Source organism: Gossypium arboreum, chromosome 1 (assembly GCF_025698485.1).
Source record: "Gossypium arboreum isolate Shixiya-1 chromosome 1, ASM2569848v2, whole genome shotgun sequence".
Classification (NCBI taxonomy): Eukaryota; Viridiplantae; Streptophyta; class Magnoliopsida; order Malvales; family Malvaceae; genus Gossypium; species Gossypium arboreum.
This window is the reverse complement of record NC_069070.1, coordinates 113791380-113801182: the sequence shown is the minus strand read 5'-3', so window position 1 is coordinate 113801182 and position 9803 is coordinate 113791380. Positions and strand designations below refer to the sequence as shown.

General features: G+C 31.6%; 1 long non-coding RNA gene across 1 annotated transcript; it reads right to left on the bottom strand.

Moving 5' to 3' along the window:
• Positions 1-246: 246 nt before the first annotated feature.
• Positions 247-1349, bottom strand: LOC108482045 (uncharacterized). The gene is made up of 2 exons (XR_001870812.2): positions 1169-1349; positions 247-839 (listed from the first exon to the last, which is right to left on the bottom strand). It is a non-coding gene; the product is annotated as an uncharacterized LOC108482045 (long non-coding RNA).
• Positions 1350-9803: the final 8454 nt, after the last annotated feature.

Below are 9803 nucleotides of genomic sequence, written 5' to 3'. Positions count from 1 at the left end.
GACCGAATCCTGGAGGTTACATTGGCCACCAGAAATGGCAGAAACAATAACTTTAATTCAAACCAAGAAAACCTTTTTGTTCATTATGTTTGAAACAATATTAAACCAACGTCAAACATTCAAAAATAAAATCCACAGTTTCTAAAATTCAGTTCAAATAACACCTTATGAAAGTCTCAATCAGTATGTCAAATATAATATCAAACCACAAAAATGACGATCAAATCATATGCAATAATCAGAATATTTTACATGACATCAACTATATTGTCAATAACCAAAAGTTCACACAAATAAACAAAATGTTCAGACAAATAGACATATTCAAATGCGAACAGATGCACAAGTCAAGATCCCATCCCGTCAACCAAACACCACTTCGTCCATCCAGCATACCATATAAGGGCTATGGTAAGCCCGTCCACCATGCACACCTCATAGAACCATAATAGGTTTGTAATAGGCCCATTTTGCTCGGGCCCTAAAAAACAAAAAACCAAAAATAAAATATATTTATAAAACCAAACAAAAATAAATGAAAGACCAAATTGTTTATAGGGCCAAAGTCCATTTCAAAACCCAAAACTAAAATGAAAAATAAAAAAACAATACAATAAAAGTCCAATAACCCAACCCAATTACTAAAGTAACCCATGACCCAATTAAATAAGCCCTAAAACCCGAGGCCCAATACACTCAAAAATTATCTCAGCAGCTTGAGAGCACTAGAATCTTCTGGAACGTGCCAGAACAGTGCCAAGGGTTTAGGCTCCCACGAACGGTTTCCTCGCACGGCCTCTTTCACGCACACCTTTCCCTGCTCCTCCATACGGCCGTTCCTGCAAAGAACACACGAGAAGAAAAAGTAACAGAATATACAGTCAAATGACAGAAGGAAAATATAATTTTTATTTTTCATTTATTCTGTAAATCTGGCTATAAAAAGCCATTATTTGTACCTTGATTTTTTACGCACACTGTATGCATACGCACGCACACTACGCATATTAATCAAACAAAGGAAATCAGTCAAAGTTCAAGGCGATTTCCAATTTGCGTTTCTCCAAGTTTTTTTTCCTTTATTTCTTTTTCAATTAGTTTTTTAGAATACATCATTATTGCATTTTTTTTAAAAAAAATAAAGAAAAATAAAGGAAGGGAGCAATACCGTGCGAGTAGGCCAAGGATCTTCTCTTTGCTTCGTTGGAATCGAAGTTAAAGGAAGATCAAGGCTGAAATGGTTCTTCAAAGACTGCAAAGCCTGCAAAGAAAAATCAACAGTTACGGGACGATTTGGGGTTTGCTAAAAGCAAAGGAAAATTCGGCTGATTTAACCATTCTTAAAGGATAAGGAACAGTGTCGTTTTGACCAACCTTAATGGTTCAAAAATGACACCATACAATAGTCACGATCTGATGACCCGGCCTGCGTTCGGATGAAATCCATGTGTTTAGGCCTTGGAGGGAAATTTGTGCTATTAATCCTTTCCGTTTGCACAAGCATTCGATTGTGCCAAATATGTATTGTTTTATTTCTAAATCTATCCCTGTAATTTGCTCGTGTTTACAAATGGGTCTGTGCCTCAACACAACGTTTTGGGAGCTTGAATTATTTCCAGTTCTGATCCTTCTACATTTACAAGCATGACGCATGAGTCCCTACCTTGATTATTTAAAATTCATTTAATTTTTTTTATTTGATCTATGTTAATGTTTTTCTGCATTTGTGTCTGTATTTAAGTTGTAGTCTAATTTTAATGATAAAATTTTAATGCTTTGTATAGTGTTTAACTCAATTTTTTTTACTTGTACTCATATTATTTAAATCAAGTCTTCTATTCATTATGATTTTGAGAATTCATTTAATTTTTCTCATCTATGTATGTTAAATTATGATTGGATAGCTATTTTATATTATATTGTTTAAATCATTTATATAAATTTCGTTTACATATTTTTGTGCATATTTTATTTTAATGAAGTTTTATTTTAAAATGCTTATTGTTTTAAAATTCATTTAATTATGTATGTGAAGTTACTTGAGAACTTCATTTTGTGTTTATAAAATTATTATTTTGAAATTATTCTTTATGTCATATTATTTTAATATATTATGTAGTATCTCATTTAAATGTTTTTATGTACATATGATACTATTTTGGAACTCCATCTTTGTATTTATAAAATTGTTATTTTGAAATGTTTCTCCATATTATGTTTTCCTAGTATGTTATTTAGCATCTCTTCTAAATATTTTTAAGATATGATAATCTAATTTTACATGTACTATTAATTTCATACTATTCTTTTTATAAAATGATTATTCCTATATTTATTTTTATATGCATGTTTTTTCAATAAAAAATTTATTATGTGTGTTATACCTCGTCATGTATTGTTATTCTTTCATATTTAATATATTATTTAAGTTATCATGTTTATTGTCAATTTTGAATGAATTTGTGTTTTAAATATTTTATATATAATTTGATTTGAGCTTTTATTCTATAATAACTATTTCAATAAACATATATCCCAAGTTTTTATGCAAAGTTGTCAAGTTATATATATTTTGTGTTCATTAATTCATTATTATTTTGAAAATGTCTAATACTATATTGATTTCTAATTCATTTTATTTTGTACATATTTTTGTGAATCATTTTATATTGTGCCATGTTAATTATTGTGTATATTATTTTGTATTAATTATTCACCATCGATGCTTAAAGATTTTTTTTTGGTCACATTGTACTTAGAATAATTGTATATAATTGTTGGATTTATTAATTGAGGTTTATTGTACTATACGTATGTATATTATTTCATGCTCATTAACCCTTTTTTATACAAATGTTTTGTTACAATGCATTAAGTATTCCATCTATTTTAAAACAAATAAACGTGTTTTGAGCGAATTTCCAATTTTCCTTATTATTCAAAAAATTCTGAAATAAGGCAATATCCAATATTTGGGAATTCGGAAAATCGTGCTCAATCGTGCTGGGTATGATTTTTTTCGGTGAACTAAATATTTGGATAACCTTTTATAATTTTAGTGTACGAGTTTTCAAAAGTCAAAAATCAATCGTATTTTTAAAGGTATAACGGATCGTATCCAATCGTACTGGGTACGATACTGCATATCTTTGAAACGAAAGAATTTTGACCGCTAATTTGAACTATTCAAACATTTTAAAAAGAATCGTACTTTGAAAAATCTTTTCTTTAAAAAAAACTTTTTGGTATAAGGATAGCATCAAATCAATTTGGTACCATTTTTTGGGCATAATAAGGGTGCTAACCCTTCCTCATGCGTAACCGACTCCAGAACCCATTTTTTTTATTTCACGTGAACCAAATTTATTTTTAATGGAACAAAACATTTTAGTTGGTGGCTCAATCACACCTAAATCAAGAGATTAGTGGCGACTCCACATTTTTGTTTTCAAAAAGTCGATCCCCATTGTTTTCAAAATAAAAAAGGGTTTCGACAAGGTTCATCCACCCTACACACCACAATGTGGAACTATGCCACTTAAGTAACTGTATACAGCTAAGCTAGTATACGTATAGGATAGTGCAGTAAACCGCTATACAAAAGTATCACAGTTAAAACTGCTAATTTTGTCTTTCTTCTCTTCATGGCCAGATCCCAAAATTTTCATGCTATGCAACAATGCACATATTATGCAGACATCATATAGAAACGAACATTAACATTTCCAGTTGAACAGATTCAAATTTGATTACACTTGTATTCTAATATTCAGTTACGTCAACTATAGTAAACTTATACTTATTTATCACATAAATGAACAATAAAATTAAAACCCATAAATGCATATATATACACGAACCAAACTAAATCGAGTCTCAAACACATTTACCGAGGCTTGAACGAGGGTTGGATTACACAGAAACATAAAACAGACAGTTTATGATTCAAAATAAAAATTCTATAAAATAGGGCCACAGGACTGTGTGCCCTGGCCATGTGGAAGTGCCCAGGCCGTGTGGGGGTCTACACGCCCATGTGAAGGCCACACACTCTTGTGTGGAAGGGACACACGCTCGTGTGAGCAGTCCGTGTAACTTACTGTCCATAAATGCCAAAAATAAAGAGCAGAAGAGACACAGCCGTGTGGAGATCTCATACGTCCGTGTGGGTACACATGCCCGTGTGGCCAGGCCGTGTGGTACCAAAATTTTCCCAAAAGCCCTAATTCTCAATTTAATATGGCCGTGTGAGCCACCCATGTGGGGCATATACCCGTGTGGCCACTCGTGTGGTTTCATAAATTCTGTGAATGTTGGCAAAATTTCATGCTTTGATTTTGTCATTTGTGAGTGAAATTATGAAATAGGACCTATGTGAAAATGTTTGAAAATGCTATAGGCTAAATTGACGTGGCCAAACAAATAGGAGTGCAAAATAGGAGGATTTGCATGACAAACCTCCCATTTTACATGAAGTGGCTAGCCATCATGTTGTTGTAGACAATATGAGCACTTGATATCCATAATTTATGGTACAAATTGATACAAATTGATAATGGGTTAGGTAAATGTTCCATGACAATAGATTAGGTAAATATTCCATGATAATGGGTTAGGTAAATGTTCCATGATAATGGTTTAGGTAAATATTCCATGATGGAATTTCATGTCTTTTGTATTAAAGAATTAAATGGATGAAATATGAAATTTTATTAAAAGAAAAAGGGGTGAAAAGAATAAAGTTTTGTCCATCTTTGTTCATCATAGCTGAAAGTTAGAGAAGAGAAAGGAGAGGAGAAAGCTCTTGAGTATTCGGTTATTAGGAGGAGGAAAATTGAAGGTAAGTTCTTGGTACCTTGCTTTTATTTTGAGGTTCATGAGTTCTTCTTGATTCTACCTTAACTCTTGAAGTATATTTTGATTTTTGGTTGTGTTGTGAGCATTTGGTCATGAAGGAAATGGTTGTTGTTTCATGTTCTTTTGATGAAAAATGAAAGATATGTGAAGTTGAGTCAAACAAATGAGCATGCATGTGCCTTAGATGTTAAAGGGAAAAATCAGCTAACATGTTGTGCTTTAAAATGATGAAATGGAGATTATACTTAAGTAAAATCATAGATATGTGATGATTGATTGGTGATATACATGTTTAAATAACATGCATGCAAGGTATGTGTGAAAGAGTGATTTGGTAATAAATCTGCTTGGGACAGCAGCAGTAACGTGACTTTGGAAAATCACCATAAATTGTGGGAGATGAATTAGAAGCTGAATAAATTATGTAATTAAAGCTTATTGAGTCTAGTTTCTAATGAAATAAACAAGAACATATTTTGAATTCTGTACAATGAGAAATTTGATTCGTAATGAAGAGTGGTCAGATTAGTCAAACAGTGAAACATGGGAAACTTTAAGAAAAATCTGGTATTGATTGGCCATACCAAAAATTCTGAAAATTTTATGGATAAAAGATATATGAGTCTATTTTCAGGGAAAATTAACGGCACTTGATTTGGAGTTTCGTAACTCTATTTATAAATAATTTAGTGACTGTTGCTCAGGAAGACAGCTTGCAGTGAAATTATGATTATGTGGTAAACATTGACAAAAATTTGTTAATGAGTTGCTTATTGATTTCTTATAAGCTTACTATGATCTGTAGGTGTGGTTGGCCGAATATTGTAAGGGGTTAATACGTAGTTTGTATTTGAATAGTTAGATTAACGTGTTAGTAATCCAATTGTAGGCGGTTCGAGTGTGGATCTCGTCAGCATATCGTCGCAAACAGGTGTGTAACTAACACCCTCTTTCTTAGTCTAGATCGGCAAAAGTCGAAAAGCCAAAATGCCGAAAACCGGTATTTTGTAGATTTGCGAGTGTACGAATGCTCGTGAGGTAAATCGATTAATGTTTTTGGTAAGCTGCAATGTTTGGACTGCAAAGTACATGATTTTTGTGCCCTCGATATTTTTGGGCTTAATACGCTAAAATTGGAATGATGGGCCAACGGGCCTAATTCGGTAAGAACCCTCGGTAGTGATTCTGTTAGTACGTGAAAGGTAGGAATATGCATGAAAAACCCTAAAATAGATAAATTACTGAAATACCTTTAAAAGTGGAAAATTTACAGTTTTACCCTTAGGAGATAAATTACCGAAATAACCCTAGGGTTAAATTGACCTAAATGCATGTTTGACTGTTGTTATTTACTGCATGCCATGTTGTTATTATCTGATGCATGGGATTGGGATATTGACGGAGGAAGTACTGAAAGTGGCTTGTCCACGCATTGTAGGCTTTGCCTCAATTTTTGATAATCGAGCAAAGCAAGGCGCGAATCTGTGGAGTGTTAATTTGGGTGGGTTGAGCTATTCCCACATGGAGTGTATGGCTGGTACGGGTGGAGTGTAGTGGTTGGTGGGTTGAGTAGTCTCCCAAATGGGCTTGCATATGTTTCTTGATGTTGCATGTATTTTGAAATGGGCCTATGGGCCATATTGTTATCTGAATAAGGGCTAAGGCCCGGTTTATTGTAATCTGAAAAGGGCTCGCCCAGTACCACTATTACCGAATGGGTTTAGGCCCAATGGGCTTGAGTGACTTGGACTTTGAATGGGTTTTCCTTACACACCGAGTTTCCCAAACTCACCCCTTTTATTTTCATCCACGCAGAAATCCCCAACCATAGTGGGCTTGAGTGTGAGGGAATTTGGAGTGGCCACCGCTCGAAAGTTTAATTTTCTTCCGTGAACTGGACATCCTTTTAATTACGTTTGAGGTTTTGGGCTTTTAAATGTAATAAGGCCGCTTATTTATTTTTGATGGTTTTAATATGTATTACTAAGATAGGTAATACTTATTTTAACTGTTGAAATTAGATAGCTTTAGGGCTCGTTTTCAAAAACAACAGTTGATTTCAAAATAACACGACAACAAGCAAAGCTTCCAGATGAAAGTATTTTCCAAAATTAATCACTTTTCCTAAAATGACTTAATCGAATCGGTTTCCTAGAAATATCCATGACGTTAACGTGTGGCAATGGCGGTATGCATGTCTAGGATTGGATCCGAAGGGAGGTTGGTACTTAAGCAGTCCGATGGACTCACCACCTCTTTTCCGGTTTCCTACCGGTGCATGACTTCCATTCACTTTAACCCTTAATGAATTAATCTTTTGAACATCAAGTACGATTTTCTAGACTTAGAATGGAAATTTTTTTTTACGTTTTTGATGTGGCATGCCGGATCCGGCCATAACTTCTGGGCCAGGTTTGGGGTGCACACCAAAATAGCCTGAAATTCGTGTTTTTGACACTGAAACGATCCTCATCCTTTGGAAATCCAGAAATATACTGAAATATGCAGAATATCATGCAATCCATTAATAACTCAACACTTAAAATCAACAGTTTCAGAAACACACCTTAAATCGGAATTGCAAACAACAAGGATTAACCTCTTCGCCTCCACAAAACTATTTTGACTCACATCCGATAACCTGAAACACACAAGAACAATCTCCTTTGACAGAATGATAAATAAATTGCGCAAAACAGAAGAAGCAAAAACAAACGCAATTAAAATTGGAAAGAACAGAAAAAAGGAACGATGGGAAAGAAAAAGTAAAAGTAAAAAACGAATAACGTAAACTTATTTTCTATTCTAAAATTAACTTCCCCTTTTTTAAAAAATAAAATAAAAACAAATAAATATAAAAAAACACTCACAAGGATTCAAACACAAGACTTAGAGATACACTAACACACAACTAACCACCAAACCAACAAGTCCATTTTAACATTAAAACGCGAAATTGAACCCAAATGTTTAACCCACTCACTGACCCTAACCATAAACCTTAAAACTTCTAACCTCAAATTCTGGGATATTGCAAATTTACCTATATTAATATATATATAAAGAGAGTGGAAGTCATGAGAATGCATAGTATCACTAATCATACTTTTATTTTATTTTATTTTTCTATATTATTGCTATTAATGAGTTGGATAGTTATGGGGCTAAGCATGGCCTTTCTTTCCACTACTACTTTTTCAAATATAATTTGATACCAACTAGAAAGTGAAGTTTATTTTTGGATATTTGAATTAAATTTAAATTTTAGAGTTGTTATTATTAGGAATTGAGTGGGTTAACTTGAATAACAGAATAAAACTAAAATTAAATCATAAAATGGATAAAACATTTGTAATTTGATCAAGTTTGGACAAATAAATTATTATTCACTTTATAATAAAAGGGTATTGATACCCTCATGGTCTGTAATGTTAAGCAATTTTCTATTTGTTTTAATAAGTTTTGGGAGATAAATATTAAAATTATATATAAACTTTGATTGAATATATAATTTAGTACATGATATTTGTGAATATTACTATAATTTTAAAATTAATTGAATATAAAATTATAAAATCTTAAATCTTAAATTGTCTATTAATCTTAAAGTTGCATTTAAGAAAAAGTTAAAATATGTCATCAGTCTTTATATTTTTCATTAATTTAGAATTTAATCTCTATTTTTTTACATTTACGAATTTAGTCTCTTTATTTTTTAGATTTCAAAGTTCTAGTCAAATTGTTAACATCATTAACTTTTTTTTGTTAAATTTATTAGCATGACATTTGTAGCGACGTAAAAATTTTGTGGATTCGGGTCGCTAATTGTGGCGATCTATTGAAAACTTGAAAACTTAAATTTTGATTTTTAAAATAAACAGGGAGTCGTCACCGATCCTTTTTCCTAGGTGGGATCGGACACCTATTAGATCTCCTATTAAAACAAATAAAAGGCTGAGTTTAGGTCTACTTTAAAGTCCAGAGAAAAATTAGGGTTCGGGAGTCGGTTACGCGCGAGGAAGGTATTAGCACCCTCGCGATGCCCAAAGATTGGTATCTCATAAACAAGTGTTGTCTTGATTTTCAAAAAAATGAGTTTAAAGTAATATTCAATCATGATCCGATTCAAAAGACGAAAACTTTCAATTTTTTATTTCCTTTTTTTTGAGAAGGGTATACCGATTAAACACGACCCGATAAATTCCACTCAACATAGCAATGGAACCGTCGACTTGGTATTAAACCGATATGTTGCCTTTGATTATCGAAATTAATTTAGAAACAAGAACGTGATTTTTAAAACGTGTAAGACATAATGAATCTGAAATAAATAAACAAATGAAAGGACTAGGTATACATATTGAAGCAAATGACAAACATAACAAAAATATTAAAACAATAACCGTGCATGCAAGACTAAATGTAATAATAATATTGAATACAAGAAAACAATGAATATATATACATGATATTAAGAATATATACATAATATATTTTGCACACACATATATAAGTAATAATAATGTTGGAAATGTACTACATATATTATTTGAGCTAGTAGTGATAAAATAAATAATTAATAATATTGAAGTATATACATAGTAATAAATAATTAATATATATATATATATATATTATACATAATTTCAATGTTCAAAACATATTAATATTAGTAGTAATAATATTACATAAAGATGTACTTATATATATACATAAGAGATATATACCTATAGAATAAAATACATAAATAACACAATATTTAATATATACATAATACAAAAATAGTAATGTACGTAGTATAAATATAGAATACACATAATATATACATATAGAACAAAACACACACTGTATATTACAATAGTAATAGTATTGAGACACAAAGAGAACAATATGATATAATTAAAACACCATATACAATAAAAGTAATAAAATAATGGGAATAAACC